This window comes from Sus scrofa, chromosome X (genome assembly GCF_000003025.6).
Source record: "Sus scrofa isolate TJ Tabasco breed Duroc chromosome X, Sscrofa11.1, whole genome shotgun sequence".
Classification (NCBI taxonomy): Eukaryota; Metazoa; Chordata; class Mammalia; order Artiodactyla; family Suidae; genus Sus; species Sus scrofa.
In genome coordinates, this window is record NC_010461.5 from 114093228 (window position 1) to 114111197 (window position 17970).

The window sequence follows — 17970 nt, forward strand, 5'->3', positions numbered from 1 at the left end:
CTTCATCAATGATGACAGCGGGAACTGGCTCGGCTTGGGAGCTCTGCTTTGTTAGCTATTTGATATGAGGAAGCAGCTGGGACAACATACACACATGCCGTTCCTGGGCCCCGCTCCAGGGGGGCCTGCCACAGGCCCTTTCCCTGTTCCCCAAGTGACCGGCTGCTTACAGGAGCCGGAGGAGAGACGCCTTCCCTAATTCGCTTAAAAAAATTTTTTTTTAATATTTTTAATCGCTGGGTCTAAGAATAATCCCTTGGAGTTTAACAGCTACCTGTATCTTCTTTGAATAAACCATATTCTACACTGTGAAAAGAATGATACATGAGAGATTTTACTCACATTTGTTGTATATTTTCCCTAAATACAACAGTAATAAATGCCTTCTCTATATCACTTGGGAAGCACAAAATAAAAACAAACCCAAAAGAAGTCATCTATTATCCAACCATTACAAACTGACCAAAATAATTAAGCAGGTCTTTCTTTCCTGCTTATACCAATGAAAATAAAGAAAATCACTGGTTATTCTCAATCTCCTCACCCTTTCCAGTTTTCTCTAGGCACAGCATATGCCGAGGAAAAGTCACCAAATCACCCCTTCACGTCTCCTATGTGCAACAAAGCAAAACTGAAAGAACCAGAGGTGGCCCAGCCTGTTCTGCCTAAGAAAGAACCAGAGCTTTACTGCCCAATATGGGGGCCCTTAGCCACATATGGGTAACGTAAATTCCCTACAATTAAGTAAAATTCAAATTATATTTCCTCCGTTACATTAGCCATATTTCAGATGGTTAATAGCCACATGTGGTTAATATAAATCAATTACAATTAAATGAAAATGAAAACACATGTTCTCAATTGCACCAGTCACACCTCAAGTGCTCACCAGCCCCATGTGGTGCTGGTGACCGCCATACTGGACAGAGACGTTTATACAACATTTCGGTCACTGCAGAAATTTTCTGTTGGATGATGCTTGAGGGAATCCCAGAAGGCTGCTGCATGGTGGCGGCAGTGTCATGGTGATGGTGGAGGAGAGATTGGCAATAGAAAGGGGGAGAGGCCCTGAAGGTGTCTGCAAGAAAGGAAAGGGAGAGAAGTAGCTACAGGAGGCCATCAAACTTTGCCAAGAGAAATGTTGGAAGGCAAAGTGACACAGAAGGTTTTGCTGTTTGATATACAAAATAACCCTGTCCCTATTCCATCCTCTCGTGAAATCGTCAATAAAACGCCCATCATTTGTCTATTTTTAGACTTGGATTTGTGGGTGTTTGCATTTTAATGTGATGTGTCACTGGCTTCAGCGTGGATACCTGGTAGAAACAAGACAGGCATACGCTTGGGTATGTATGATATACCTGAGTATATAAAATACACAAAAGGAGATTTTAATGGAACATATTGTCTTGCCCCTTGATTTTTTCCCCTTGCACAACAAACATTTCTTGTGCTCACTCTTTATAAAAACACAAAATATCTACATACTGAAACACACACACACACATACTCACACACACTCCTTCAGCCTGTATTTCTAGAAGTCAAACAGACTAGAAGATGTGCGTGTTTGTAAAGCACCCACTGCAGACTGAGAGATTGCTCATAATCGCCAGCAGGAAGGCAGGCCCATTCCCACTTCCTCACACCCTCCCCAAACCTACATATTTTTGATGTTTTCAGAAGCAAAAACATTGTATTTATTTTATTTTGTTGGTATTCATTTTAATTAGAAGCACTTCTGAAGTTTCTTCAAACAAGTGCAGAAAGAACAACGCCAATGCTGATAGTTTAATCTTTAGCTTCTCAAGGCACAGTGAAATCCCCTTCCATGAAACTCAGAAGGGACACCTCAAACCAATCAATTTAAACAAATATCTTCTGACTCTAATTTCTAAATTACTTGCTGCCTCCACGAGAACACTTAGCAATCTGCTTGCACTGGATGTATTTATGTACATCTCCACGGACCTCCACTGGACCAGGATAATACTTCGCTGTCCATAAAATACCTCTGGGACTTAGTACAATGTTTCATATACAAGGAGAGTGAATGACATATATACTGAACTGAAGCAAGGAGCTTTTGCACCTCCTTGAACCTTGGGCTCATGGTGGGGAGATACAGAAATACAGTGCTGGTGGTATTAGAACTGGGCTTGAGTGTTTTTGAATCTGCTGTGTACAACCTGTCTTTGAGCCTCGGTGTCCCCATTTTTCAGAAAAGATGAAGTTGGTCCAGATGCTATTTCTGGTCCGTTCCAGATCTAACACAGTTCTACTCCTGAGTGGCCCTGAGTGTCTGCAGGGATTGGGGTGGGATGCGAGGAGAGAGGGGCCGTGTCTTCATGTTAGCAAGTGCATGCACAAGAGCATGCAGGGAAAGGGAAGGCACGCTTAATGGATGCTCTCGCCTCTCTGCTGGGAGTCCTTAAAGATAAGGAAAAAGGAGAACAGGCAGCAACAGGTTTGAACACCAATTAGATAAGGCTTCAAGATACACAAACCCATTCTAATAAATTATTTTGAGATACCTGCTCTGGGCCACTGGGGGGAGTTCCCATGATGCTTTGTAAGGCTGAAGGTCATATTAAAGTGCCCACATTTGTGCTGTTCTTTCCCTACTGAAGCAGCAATGAAAAAAAGTCTGGGTAGCCTAGTTCTTGATTAAAAGCAGCAAGAGAACTGCCAGCATGAGGTAGTAGCCCGCGAGGCTGCCACTGAAGGTGTCTATCATTCGGAGCCTCTGTTCTAATTACCACTTTGGAACAAGCTTTATGCCATCGACAGAACGTTACAGTGGTGGAATGTCTCTCGATGCCCCGGCCTCAAGAATATATGACTGCCTGGCTTGTCATTGGAGATCTTGCATTGTAACACGGATGTGCAGAAGGCATGTCTCTATCCTGATAAAGAGAGAGTCGTTTAATGTGGTACCACAGGCACATAATATCCCGATCACAGAGAAGAAGGCTTTTTTAGGCACAAACATGAAGCGAGCTGGAATCACACCATGTTACTGTCAGCCTGAGGGAGTCTGCTCCTCTGCCTTGTTTTATCACATTTGAGTTCATTTGACTCAGGGAGCCTTTCTGTGGATTTACTGTGAAGAACTACAAGCTGCAGAACTTGAGGACACAAAGAACAATGGCAATCAAGTGAACAGTGATGGGTTAACGTATGTCCTGAGAGCAAAGAAGATTTTCCCAAGGTCGCAGAAGGAGTGAAGTGGCAGAACCAGGATAAGAAGCCGAGTGGCCTGTCCTCAGTTCAGTGGTGCGTGAGCTCCTGCCTCACTCATGCTGCTGCTGTTGAGTACGTACCGCCAACCCGGCACCGTGCTAGGTGTCAGGGACCCATCCGTGAACGAGGCAGGCAGATCCACCTCCCTAGAAGCTTCCTACGATGGCTGCTTCCTGACCAACGGTAAACCACCTGCCAGAGCTCCACACCCACATCCGGAGACCATCTGCATGAAGACCAAAATTACTTACTGTCAAGAGTCCAAAGGACCTCATTTTGGTCATTGAGCAACTTCCAGATTTCCCTTTGTGACATCCTTTATTTGTATGTCATCCAATGTACAGAGGACTAGCAGCCATATTCTTCCCCTTTGTTGAGAAATTTCCAAAAAAAAAAAAAAAAAAAAAAAAAAAGCCCTCTCTTCTCTATCAATTGTATCATGGCAACACTAAAATAGAAGTAGCATTCTGTCAAGGGCACTAGTGCCAAGCATAGATTTTACCAAATTTGCAGTCCCTTTGAAGCCACATTTTCATTAGTTTAGAAATGTTTACTATCTGTTTCAAGAGGAAAAAGATAAATCAAAAACGTATTCCATCAAGTCAGGCAGCTTTAAGTGACTGAGCCAGTACCAGAAACCCACGCCTGTTTGACTCCACAGAGATCAGATGAGAAATAATTTTCATTATTTCTAGAACTTGGGCAATGGCTGTGGGAAGAAGATGAATAGTCATTTTCAAGACAGAATCTGCAGGACTCATGTGTCTACATCACCTCAATAGTCATGCGTCCCACAGATATTTACCAAGCCCTTGCGATGCCCCGAACAGGGCACCATGAGCCAGACAGACACAGTCTGAACTCTCAGATTTTAAAACCAGCAAGAGCCAATGGTAGGAACTTGACGAGGCTGACTTTCTATAGCTCTGCCTTCCTGCCTTATATCATCTAGTTCACAATTTGTCTTAAGTGGGATGATTGCAGTTAGTCAACGGGGTACAGGGGAAATAAATCACTATTTTGTTTCGTCCTCTGAGCGGATTCTGAAAGTAGTCCATATGCTCTCAATTACAGATTTTCTTTTCTTTTTTTTCTGGCTGCGCCCACGGCATGCAGAAGCCCTCAGGCCAGGTATCAAATCCGAGCCATAGCAGTGACCCGACCCAGAGCGGTGATGATGCTGGATCCTTAACCCATGAACCTCCAGGGAATTTCCAGATTTTCTTTTTGTCTTTTTGTCTTTTTGTTGTTGTTGTTTTTGCTATTTCTTGGGCCGCTCCCGCGGCATATGGAGGGTCCCAGGCTAGGGGTCCAATCGGAGCTGTAGCCACTGGCCTATACCAGAGCCACAGCAACGCGGGATCCGAGCCGCGTCTGCAACCTACACCACAGCCCACGGCAACGCCGGATCGTTAACCCACTGAGCAAGGGCAGGGACCGAACCCGCAACCTCATGGTTCCTAGTCGGATTCATTAACCACTGCGCCACGACGGGAACTCCCCCAGATTTTCTTATTTTTACCCACACTACTGAATATTCTCAGAAAGCTCAGGAGATAAGGAAGCCCAGAGCTTCCTGCGTGCCATCTTCAGCCGGACATCTGGAGCGAGATCTTAGGAGGAAGTCTGGGAGGTTAAACAGTGGAGGGGTTTACTTTCGAGATGGTGGGAAGCTGTGAGCCTCCTTTTCTCCAACATCTGAAGGGACTGTGATGGCTAATTTTGTGTCCGTGGACTGGGCTAAGGGATGCTCAGAGAGCTGGTAAAACATTATTTCTGGACACGTCTGTGTTTCTGGAAAAGATCAGCCCCGAATCAGCAGACGAAGGAGGACTGTTCTCATCAATACGGGCGGGCCTCATCCAACCTGTTGAAGGCCTGGATGGAACACAAGGCAGAGGAAGGGCCAATCTCCTCTCTCTGACTGCGCTGCCTGAGAACATCTGCACTTCTGATCCTTGGGCCAACTTACATCATCAGCTCTCTGGGTTCTCAGGCCTTCAGACAGGACTGAATTACACCGCTGGCTTTCCGCTTTCTCTGGCTTGCAGGCAGCCGATTGCAGGACTTCCTGGTGTCTAAAAATCACATGAGCCCATTCCTGTTGTCATCGGTCTGTCTGTCTAGCCATAGAATGGTGATTACTATGGGTGGGGACTGAGATTCAAGACAGGACAAGCGACCTGCCCAAGATCACTATTTGCAGAGAGCAGAGCTGGTGATATATGTGGCCCATATATGTCTGACATCAAAGTACACATTCATGCCTGGTGGCAGGTAAGACCCTGATTAACTCTCACATGCTCGACCTCACTCCCTGATTGAAGCGTCTCTTCAGCCCTGGCTACAACACGTTTGCACATCCATCTTGCTAAAGCACAGCTTTGACTAAAAGCGTTTCCAGTACTCTCTGAATCACAGCAGCTTTGCACTGCTTGGCATATCTGAGGAACGAAAACAAGATCAAAATGGTTTCATCCTCTTGGTGTCTTTCTTCTTGGGCCTGGAACAGTGTCCAACCCATAAAAGGCATTCCAATACTTTTATTTCTGTAGCACCCCTTAACCCATGGTCTGTCTCTAGTTCCCCAGCTGTGCCTTATCTCCCCAACGGGCACATAAACACTTTGAGGTCAGGTCCCATGGTGTACGGGTCTCTGCATCTACCTCCCACAGTGTCTGTGGAGGAAAAGAAATATTTAAATACTGAAGAGAGAGGGCTTAAGTAAGGCATGCAAGAGCTGGGTTTTTTGATTCCAGCTGTCCTGAGGGCCTCTTGAGTACAGCACACCAATGCTGCCCCAAACCTTCCTACTGGAAAACTTGCAAGTGCTTATTTTTCCACACTCAGCATTCTGTTTGTGCCCACTTACCCCCAACACTCACTCCATCCTTACCTTTGACCACTGCCTTGCACATTGCTTATATTAAAACAAGTTCACTGTTATTTTCTTGAAGGCAAGTACATCTCGCTCATCTCAGGGTCCACTCTCCCCCACAGCACTCAGTATATTACTTTGTGCATCTACCAGGTGAACAACCCATATTTTAAAATAAAAAAGAATGACAGTGACAGGTTAATACCAGATATACCACAGGCCATGGACCTTCAATTTGTGCTGGTTTGCCATTCTTCCAAATGGATCATATCCCAAATGGAATTCTTTTCCCCAAACCAGCGCCTCTGCCATCTTCCTTCTCTCTCTCTTTGGCATCAAAGAATCTTCCAGTCCCCCAGGCTGAGTACTTTAGAAGTGTCTTTGATGAAAGCAACATGTACATGGCAAAACATCAAGGGTAAACTGTTCACAGAAATTCTCAAATAAGGCAGAGGCAGACGGGTTATTTTTAAAGAGAAGGAAGGGTCCTGCTCTTCCTTTGAGAGTGGAGAGAAGAATAAAAAATATGTATAGAAAGAGCAATGAGTTGAGGTGGGGACAAGAGGACATACAAGGGACCCGGTCTCAGCAAAGCAGGAGAGGTCATTTGCTAAAGCAGTGGGTGGGTGAAGGCTTGAAGAGACAAGAGGAGATGTGGCATAACTGGTGTCAGGAACTCTCTCGGGTATTGACAAGACCGAACTTCTCTATCAAAGATCCTGACTCAACATGACATCCTTAAATAAAAGTCCCATTGTTTGTAGTTTTTGAAAAATGACTTAAGAGGCTGACTAAATTAAAAATTCATCCTGCACAATTCCTGGCTATAAGATGGATGTTCTTTGAGTAGAGTGGCCCACTTATACAGATCCCATTTATAGCATAGTTAGGACACATTTCCTCTTAAAAAAACCATCATTCCAGATATAGTGTGAGATAATTCCCCTTTACAAGTCTTCCATTTGCAATATCCAATACAGTGGGAAAGAAAGTCAATTTCCAATTACTAGCCTTTATCATTATTATTAACTTTACTTGAAGAAATATGCCCAGAACCCGTATTTTTGTTCATCTAATCTCTTCCAACCAATATGTTTATTTAGGTCATTTTTTAATCTTATTTTAAAATGAAGACATAGGAAACCACACAAATGTAGAACTTAGCGAATTATTATACAAATATATACCCTTGTAATCAACATCCAGGCTAAAAAACTAGCCATGCCGGAAGCTCTACCAAATGCCCAAATACAGCCCCTTCTCTGCCTCCAAATATAACCACTGTCCTGAAATTTATTTCTTATTTTTTTTAAAGAAGTGCCAAATTTTGTTTATTTTTTGTCTTTTTGCCTTGTCTAGGGCCGCTCCTGCGGCATATGGAGGTTCCCAAGCTAGGGGTCTAATCAGAACTGTAGCCGCCAGCCTACACCACAGCCACAGCAACATGGGATCCGAGCCGCGTCTGCAACCTACACCACAGCTCACGGCAAGGCCGGATCCTTAACCCACTGAGCAAGGGCAGGGATCAAACCAGCAACCTCATGGCTCCTAGTCGGATTCGTTAACCACTGAGCCACGACGGGAACTCCTGCCCTGAAATTTATAGTAATCCTTTCCTTGGATTCTTATGGTTTCATCACCCAAGGGTAAACCAGTAGACAGTATCGAATAATCATGCCCAATTTTTTAAAAACTTGTATGTCTTTCAAACCTATTTTAACCTATAGGTTCTCCCTCCCTCCATTTCCTTTCCCTACAATGTATATGCCAAGGGACTCATGCTGTTTTACTTGCAGATTTCCTCAGAATCTGCATGATGCTGATTACATATTCATGGTGCAGTTCAACACGTTCTTCTGTATATACTGGCAGATTTGGGTCTTGATCAGTTTCCGGTTTTCACTATTTTGTTAGTGAAACAAACATATTCAATTTCAAAATGGTCGTAGTCTATAATTTTAATTTATTTGCTGGAATGAGGTTTTTGCTTGTTTGTTTTGTCTTTTTAGGGCCGTACCCGCAGCATATGGAGGTTCCCAGGCTAAGGGTCAAATTGGAGCTACAGCTGCCGGCCTACACCAGAGCCACAACAACAAGGGATCCAAACCACATCTGTGACCTACACCACAGCTCACACCAATGCCAGATCGTTAACCCACTGAGCGAGGCCAGGGATTGAACCCATGTCCTCATGGATTCTAGTCAGATTTGTGTTCCACTGAGCCATGACGGGAACTCCTGGAATGACGGTTTTTTGTTTTTTAATATAACTGACATCATAAAAGCAACCATTTTAAAGTGTACACTTCAGTGTTTCCTTGGTAAATTCACCAAGTTTTGCAATCATCACCAGTTCGTTGCTGTTATTGCCTTCTTTAGTGAATTTTCTGAATTAATTCTGTAAAGTCTGTATTCTTTGTTATGTATAGTCCCTGATGTCTCTGCCTAGTTAGCTTAGAGATCAGTTAATGAGATGTCCGTAAGTGCCTGGAACCGGTGAATCCCCCAGTCTTTACACAGGGGGTTCTGTGCCCCTGTTCGGGCATGCTTTCAACACTCAGCTGGGTAATTTTCAGCTCTGCCTTACACCTCACGTCCATATTGGGCAGAGCATGAACGCCAGTCTGCAGCAAGCATTCAGGGTCTTTTCACGTCTTTATTGAGCAAGTGTGCAACCCCACTAATTAGCATGCCCTTGTAGATTCCCACCAATATGTTGGGAGTTTTTCAAAGTCCTCGCATCTTATTCCCCAGATTTTCTTTTTTGGTTTTTTTGACTAGCCAATTGTTTGCCTCATTTGAATGCCTCAGGCAGCACAGAAATTAAAATAATTGTCCCCAAACATTTTCACCAAACACTTCTAGGGAAAAGGGTTTTTGCACTAGGTGAGCAATGCATCTGATTCTTTTTCACTCTCCAAGAATAATTTTATGTCCTCTTGGGGGTGATATTAGTCCCAGTGAGAATATGTGACTTAGAATACTCCACAATTATTCATTTGCTTCTGACATATAACACACATATTCATAGCTGTGTAACAACACTATTAGTGCCTCCACCAATATGCTTAAGGAACAGCTTAAACACACTGCATGTGTGAACCCCTTTCCCATCCCATTTGTTGTATGGTTGTATGATACCGACAATGCCTCATCATATAGCCATACCTTATTCTTTTAACTCTCATTTAGAGTTAATTCCAGAAGAATTCTTATATATATTTAATGCTCACCACTAACCGTTATGTTGCTCTTTCTCTAGAGATCTTTTGGTTATCTGAAGTCATTCTCCCTTATTTTCTTCCAGAAGGCCTTATGTCAACATCCTTTTCCACGCTGTTAACAATTTGTCTGGGCCTTCTATACTGGAAGGTCTTGGATATAAAATGATTGGCTCATACTTTCTTGACCATTTTAAAAATGTTGCTCAATTCCCTTGTGGCATAAAGCATTGTTGTTAAAAGACCTGATGATATCCTGGGTTTTCTTGTTTTCTTTTTTTTTAATTTATTTTTTTCCCACTGTACGGCAAGGGGATCAAGTTATCCTTACATGTATACATAACATTTTTTTCCCATTTGTTCTGTTGCAACATGAGTATCTAGACATAGTTCTCAATGCTACTCAGCAGGATCTCCTTGTAAGTCTATTCTAAGTTGTGTCTGATAAGCCCAAGCTCCCCATTCCTCCCTTTATCCAAGATGCCTAAAGAATTTTCTTCCTTTGCTAAAGCCCAGTAGCTTTACTAGAATGTAGGCCTGGTGTTTGTCATTCTGGGTCAATATCCTCAGGTACATAGTGAGTGGGTTTCTTTTCTTTCTTTTTTTTTTTTTTTGATGTATAGTTTAATTACATGTATTTATGTGCGTGTGTATATTTGTGTTTGAACTGTATTCCCCTATTCCCTTGCTTGGCTTCCTTCTTCAAGGACTCTATCATCTGCATGTCGGCTCTTCTTTGTTGCCGTCCATGTGTGTCATTTTCACTCAAGTTACTTCATCTCTTCATTTATTTTTTATTTTTAAAATTTTCCTTAAGAATCTGCTAAGAGGACAGATCTCATGTTAAGTGTTCTTATCACCAAAAATAATAATGAAAGGGGTAGGAAGAAACTTTTAAAGGTAAAAATAAAAATTTTCCTTTTAATCTTACTTTTCCCTTAAAGCATTATTTCTTGTGCTTTTCCTTTTTTTTTTTTTATTATTATTATTTTCCCACTGTACAGCAAGGGGGTCAGGTCATCCTTAGATGTATACATTGCAGTTACAGTTTTTTCCCCCATCCTTTCTTCTGTTGCGACATGAATATCTAGACATAGTTCTCAATGCTATTCAGCAGGATCTCCTTATAAATCTATTCTAGGTTGTGTCTGATAAGCCCAAGCTCCCGATCCCTCCCGCTCCCTCCCCCTCCCATCAGGCAACCACAAGTCTCTTCTCCAAGTCCATGATTTTCTTTTCTGAGATGTTCATTTGTGCTGGATATTAGATTCCAGTTATAAGTGATATCATATGGTATTTGTCTTTGTCTTTCTGGCTCATTTCACTCAGGATGAGAGTCTCTAGTTCCATCCATGTTGCTGCAAATGGCACTATGTCGTTCTTTCTTATGGCTGAGTAGTATTCCATTGTGTATATATACCACCTCTTCCGAATCCAATCCTCTGTCGATGGACATTTGGGTTGTTTCCATGTCCTGGCTATTGTGAATAGGGCTGCAATGAACATGCAGGTGCACGTGTCTCTTTTAAGTAGAGCTTTGTCCGGATAGATGCCCAAGAGTGGGATTGCAGGGTCATATGGAAGTTCTATGGATAGATTTCTAAGGTATCTCCAAACTGTTCTCCATAGTGGCTGTACCAGTTGACATTCCCACCAGCAGTGCAGGAGGGTTCCCTTTTCTCCACAGCCCCTCCAGCACTTGTTATTTGTGGATTTATTAATGATGGCCATTCTGACTGGTGTGAGGTGGTATCTCATGGTAGTTTTGATTTGCATTTCTCTTATAATCAGCGATGTTGAGCATTTTTTCATGTGTTTGTTGGCCATCTGTATATCTTCCTTGGAGAAATGTCTATTCAGGTCTTTTGCCCATTTTTCCATTGATTGATTGGCTTTTTTGCTGTTGAGTTGTATAAGTTGCTTGTATATTCTAGAGATTAAGCCCTTGTCGGTTGCATCATTTGAAACTATTTTCTCCCATTCTGTAAGTTGTCTTTTTGTTTTCTTTTTGGTTTCCTTTGCTGTGCAAAAGCTTTTCAGTTTGATGAGGTCCCATGGGTTTATTTTTGCTCTAATTTCTATTGCTTTGGGAGACTGCCCTGAGAAAATATTCATGATGTTGATGTCAGAGAGTGTTTTGCCTATGTTTTCTTCTAGGAGTTTGATGGTGTCCTGTCGTATATTTAAGTCTTTCAGCCATTTGGAGTTTATTTTTGTGCATGGTGTGAGGGTGTGTTCTAGTTTCATTGCTTTGCATACAGCTGTCCAGGTTTCCCAGCAATGCTTGCTGAATAGACTTTCCTTTTCCCATTTGATGTTCCTGCCTCCCTTGTCAAAGATTAATTGACCATAGGTGTCAGGGTTTATTTCCAGATTCTCTATTCTGTTCCATTGGTCTGTCTGTCTGTTTTGATACCAGTACCACACTGTTTTGATGACTGTGGCTTTGTAGTATTTCTTGAAGTCTGGGAGAGTTATGCCTCCTGCTTGGTTTTTGTTTCTCAGGATTGCTTTGGCGATTCTGGGTCTTTTGTGGTTCCATATAAATGTTTGGATTGTTTGTTCTAGTTCTGTGAACAATGTCATGGGTAATTTGATAGGGATTGCATTGAATCTGTAGATTGCTTTGGGTAGGATGGCCATTTTCACAATATTGATTTTTCCAATCCAGGAACATGGAATATCTTTCCATTTCTTTACATCTTCTTTGATTTCTTTGATTAAAGTTTTATAGTTCTCGGCATATAGGTCGTTTACCTCTTTGGTCAGGTGTATTCCGAGGTATTTGATTTTGTGAGGTGCAATTTTAAAAGGTATCATTTTTTTGTATTCCTTTTCTAATGTTTCATTGCTGGTATACAGAAATGCAACTGACTTCTGAATGTTAATCTTATATCCTGCCACTTTGCTGAATTTATTAATCAGTTCAAGGAGTTTTGGGGTTGAGTCCTTAGGGTTTTCTAGGTATAGTATCATATCATCTGCATACAGTGACAGTTTGATCTCTTCTCTTCCTATATGGATGCCTTTTATTTCTTTTGTTTCACCTTTGGCATATGGAAGTTCCCAGGCTAGGTGTCGAATCGGAGCTGTAACCGCCGGTCTACGCCACAGCCTCAGCAACGCCAGATCCGAGCCTCATCTGCGACCTACACCACAGCTCACGGTAACGCCAGATCTTTAAGCCACTGAGTGAGGCCGGGGATCGAACTCACATCCTCACAGACACTGTCTGGTTCTTAACCCACTAAGCCACAATGGGAACTCTTCGGTTGTGTTTTTTTCACCCTATTTCCTCTAACTTATTCTGTATTTCTAAAATGAATTTCCTGTTATTGTAATTATTTTTTGAGTGTGGTATCCTTATTTACGAGTTTTTTCTGATTTATATTTTTGTATATCTTGTAGAATTCTTTTTTGTTGTTGTTGTTGTTGTTGCTATTTCTTGGGCCGCTCCCGCGGCATATGGAGGTTCCCAGGCTAGGGGTCCAATCGGAGCTGCAGCCACCGGCCTACGCCAGAGCCACAGCAACGCGGGATCCGAGCCGCATCTGCAACCTACACCACAGCTCACGGCAACACCGGATCGTTAACCCACTGAGCAAGGGCAGGGACCAAACCCGCAACCTCATGGTTCCTAGTCGGATTCGTTAACCACTGCGCCACGACGGGAACTCCTCTTGTAGAATTCTAATACATTTTAGCTTTATTAAGTAATATGTGACCATTTTTATCTGTTTATTAGCAATGAGATCCTGCTGTGTAGCTCTGGGAACTATGTCTAGTCACTTATGATGAAGCTTGATAATGTGACAAAAAAGAATGTGTATATATACACTGGGTCACCATGCTGTACAGTAAAAAACAAAACAAAACAAAACTGTATTGGGGAAATAACTATTAAAAAATAAATAAAAGCATGCCTTTCTGATGCAGTTTCATGAAATGAATTTATTTTGCTCCCTATTCTCTCTTCATGTAGTAACTTGATATGAAATTTTACCCTGCTACGTTTCTGTCGTTCATTTTAATGGGAATTTAGTTTGATTCAACTTTTAGAAAGAGGCGTGATGCAAAGGGATTTTCTAGCTTCACAGGGCCTCTTCTGTGGTTTTGCGTAGTGTTAAACACCGCCTCTCACTTGCTGAGATTTCTTTCCCTAACTTTTATTTGGATTCTCTCTTTCCCTCATCTCCATTATTCCTGCATGTTCAAATTTTCTTCAGCTACCAGGAGTTTCTTCTCAGTAGGAGGCTCCATCATGGAAGGTGATTCCTAGTGGTTCAGTTTCAACAGGGGATAGGGAATACACAGCTCTAGCCTGTTTAGACCTTTTTTTTTTTTTTTTTTTAGTCTTTTTTGGGCCACACTCGCAGCATACGGAAGTTCGCAGGCTAGGGGTTGCATTGCAGCTGTAGCTGCTGGTCCACACCACAGCCGCTGCAACACCAGATCCAAGCCGCGGCTTTGACCTACACCACAGCTCACAGCAATGCCGGCTCCTTAACCTACTGAGCGAGGCCAGGGATCGAACCCTCGTCCTCGTGGATACTAGTCAGGTTTGTTACCACTGAACCACCACGGGAACTCTGTTCAGACCTTCTTAAACATGGGCTCTTATAACTTATTTAATTTTGAATATTTTATACATACTTTTCCATGTATCTCAATAATCTTCATATTTATCATTTTCATTGGTTGCAAGTAATTCCATTAAGTTAAAATACCATGGTCTTATAACCATCTATTAATGGCTATTTGGATGTGTCCAGTTTTCCATGATAATAAATAACACATAATGTATTCCTTCTTCTGAATTATATCCTTAAAACAAATACCCTGGAGTGAGATTATTTAGTAAAAAGGTATGAACATTTTTATGACTCTTGATAAAAACTGCCAGATTATTCATCAAATTGACTGAGATAATTTACAATGTCGCTAGAAATGTATAAATGTTTCAATTTCCCCAATAGCTCCATCACCAGTTTTGCTAATGTTCCTTTACTGCTGCTAATTTTAGAGTTATAAAGTGACATTCCATCGTGGTTTTAATTTGCACCTCTTTTATTGTTGGCAAGACTGCACACTGCTTCCTATGTTAATTTCCTAATGGTGTTTCATCTTATGTAATGATTCTTCATATTCTTTGACCACTGTTCACAGTGAAGTTAATGTTAATTTATAAAAACTCAATATATTTTGGAAATGTCATATGTATTAAATAATATTCTATTGTCACTTGACTTTTATCTTGGTTGTGCTGTGTTTTATTGTGTAAATATTGTGTAAAGACACTGCTTATCTTTTCCTTTGTAATTATTTTTCTCCTTTAATCAAACATTATCTGTCTCTACAGACTGAATAAGTGCTCTATTTTCTCTTTTTCCCCAGTAATTAATTTCTTCTAAATATTTGACACTTGAAATTTTTATGTTGTTGACAGACTGCATGAGGCATAGGTTCAAGTTAATTTTTCCCCACAGTAATGTCAAGTTAGTTCAACAGCATTTATGAAAATGAACCCTTCCCTGTTGCTTTGCTAAATTTAGCTGGACATGTATTGAACTCTCGTGTATGCTGATTTAAGTCCATATCCTTATTTGCCAGGGGGTAGCTCACTAGATTTGAATAGGCTATGTTAATGATACTGTTTTTTTTTTTTAGAAACAAAGGCCATGCTTCAGAGTCATATGATCAAACCTTCTAATGCCTTTATCTCTTCCTTTACTCCTTTCCTTCCTTCTTTCTAGAATCTCTCTCTCTATATATATATCTATAGATGTGTAGATATCTATAGATATATATCTATCAGTTCTGTTTCTCTGGAGAGCAGCTGACCATGCAGTCATGTGATCATGATGGAATTACCAGCCCTGCTCTCTGCAAGTTCTTGTCCTTTGTACCCAGTCTGTTTTTCTTTGAGTCTTCACCTGTTACCCCCTGGGGGAAGCATCGCCTCCTTCTATGCTTTATGGCTGGAAAATGGGTGGAGGATGGCGAGAATCACTATGTGCACCCAAAGCCTTTTCAGAAACCTCCTTTCCTCATTGTTTTCCTTGTTCTCTAGCATCCAACTCTTCTCTGGCAGGAGTAAGGAAATGGTGCTGACTAAACAAATGCTTTGGAGAGCCTGCGGTGACAACTCGCTTCCACACATTCTTTACCTTAGACAGTGGAGCTGTTTCCAGAGTGCGAATTGAGTCTTTATGAAATTAGCTGTGCTTTTCCAATGAGTTGAGCCATAATAAATACCTTCCCTGTGGCATTGTTGACAAGCAATTTTGTAAACCAAAACTCTGGCAAAGCAAATACATTAGGCATGTTTCAGACTCACCTCTTCGCCTGTGACTTTTTGGAATTTTTAAGCTACGCAGGCTTCCTGCTGAGGAGCTATGTGCCTTACTGCCGAGTGTTGGAAGGGACTGTCAAAGGGGTGAGGAGGAATGTAGGAACGTGTGCAGTTTCACAAGCCCCACGGGATAATCTTACACCTGCTCCCCCCACCCCTGCCGCCAATGAAAACCCCTCAAGCGAGGTACAATGAGGATGTTCTCTAAGTTCAGAGCTTTTTCTGTATTCGGTTTTCTTTAAAGTAAAGCCCATCTATGGAGAATACAGCCAGTCAGCCCTCTGACATGCCAAACAATGTAGACAGATATAAAGAGGGTCATCAATAATTTCTAAATTAAATTGAGTCTTCAAAAAATCTATCTCCAAAAAGAAGGCTTTGTGCATTTGGCAGTCTTTGCTCTGTAGTTTAACTAAGCTGGCACACTTTTGAGTTTAGGTGGCAATAAAAGAATTGATCGAAAAACTGCTTCAAAGGCAACTTTTAAGCTTCGTATATTCAGGCTGGGACTCATGAGACGTAACTTCCTACTGGGCACTGGGCCTGCTATTAAGGCAAACAGCAGCTGTGTGAACACGGCATCATTTTGTAAGGACCAAGTATCCAGAGAGACCTTAGACAAGGGAATCTATATTTACTGAGCTCCTACTATGAGTCAGACATTATTCTAGAAGTTTTTAAACATTCCAGACTTTACAGAAACCTTGAGAAGCAGGCAATATGCTGACAGACTAGGCAGCTGAAGCATGGAGTTTAGAAACTGTCCAAGTTCATACAAATAGTAGGCGGTGAAGACCTGGGATCCAGGTCTTTCCACCGCAAGGCCCCTGCTTCTAACCACTCAATTTCAATGTCACAGAAGCAATTTAGCACCACTGCCATCTAGAGAGAGAACAAAGGATTGGCAGCCAACGGTAGCAGGCTTGGTTGTGGGGATGGTGATGCTCAAGCTTCTTACTGCCTTCTTATTGGTGGCAGTGGATGGGGGTGTTGGTGGCAGGCCAAGAGTGCAGGCAGTAAAGCAGCGAGCAATCACAAGCCATGGTGTGGTTGTTCTCGCGCCTACGATGACCCAAAGGAACAAGGCGGCCATGGCCATGCAGCGCTGAATTTGCTGAGAGAAAGGAGAGGAGTGAAATAAAAAGTAAATCAGCATTCTCAGCACCATCTCTTATCATCTGCCATGTGCCTTAAGAATGCCCTCCATCTCTCGCACCCTCCCTTTCAGCACAGAGGAGAGCGCTTTAGTTGTCCTCCTCCTCCTTTTGACATTCTCAACTAAATGATCTGAGCTTTAATCTTCCCGATTTTATCTTCCGTTCTAGAGTGTTGGGCCATGGATTCAACTTGACTTTTTATTGAACTTTTTCAAAGTAGAGTCTATGATAGGCTTTTGTGCACAGCGTCCCCTTCCTCTGCTTGTGGAAACGCGATGGTAACCCTGGTCTTTCACAGTTACCATTACGTTCCTTAGTTTTAGCACAGAGCATTTGAGCCCAGGGTCTGTGAATCTCCGAAGCAATGCCACTGTCTGTTGCCCCTATAAAAGGACAGAACATTAAAGGCAAATGCCCACTGCCATACATAGCTGCAACACTGGTCCCCTCTCTGTGTGTGGGCTCTCTCATCTGATTAGCACAGCTAGGCTTTAAGCAAACCTTTTGCTCAGCTATGGGAAAGGCCATGCAGTCTCTGCCTTGGTACATTTCCCTTGACCAGCCCACCTTTCCTACTCACCAAATCCAGGCCCTCTGACTTAACCTTCCAGGGGCAGTACAGAAAAGTTAGCCCTGAGAACTAGGGCACTTATGCCCAGCCCCACCCCATCCCGGTCTTGTTAGATCATTCTAAAGCGGCTGGTGTGGGGGAATGAGTTCAGGCATGCTCAAGGAAGGAATTCCACTAAAAGGGACCTTCTCTAAGAAGGGACATGGCCTAAACCCATTTTCCCGATTGGAAAGCACAAGGGAAAAAAAGAATCCAAAGTGGGCACACCAGCACTAAGAAAGGGCTCTATCCTCTACAAAAAATGTTACTGGAAAGCATGAGAAAAATTCTAGAAATAAATTCATATTACTATTTTATCCAATATTTTCCTATTTTAGAGGCACAAGTTCTGGGTCTTATGGCCTTTCTCATTCGAAAGCACATGAAAATCCTCTATTTGGGAGCCGAAACCTCAAGTTGAGTAAAGAACCTTCTGGATTCTCTACCAATGGAAGGAGAATGCTAGCCATTGTAGGTATAGATGAAATACGCCATCGCTGCTCTTTCTT

The 17970-nt window shown here is 42.2% G+C and overlaps 1 long non-coding RNA gene across 2 annotated transcripts in view; it reads right to left on the minus strand.

Annotated features, from left to right (window-relative positions):
- LOC110257820 overlaps positions 1 to 17970 on the minus strand; it is a 226442-nt gene that overhangs the window by 72634 nt on the left and 135838 nt on the right. Inside the window, exon 3 of one of the 2 annotated variants that reach the window (XR_002340824.1) lies at positions 1730 to 3469. The exons of the other annotated variant lie outside the window; for it this stretch is intronic. This is a non-coding gene — a long non-coding RNA (uncharacterized LOC110257820). Of the gene's footprint in view, positions 1 to 1729; positions 3470 to 17970 lie in introns of those variants that run through there. 2 annotated transcript variants of the gene reach the window in all.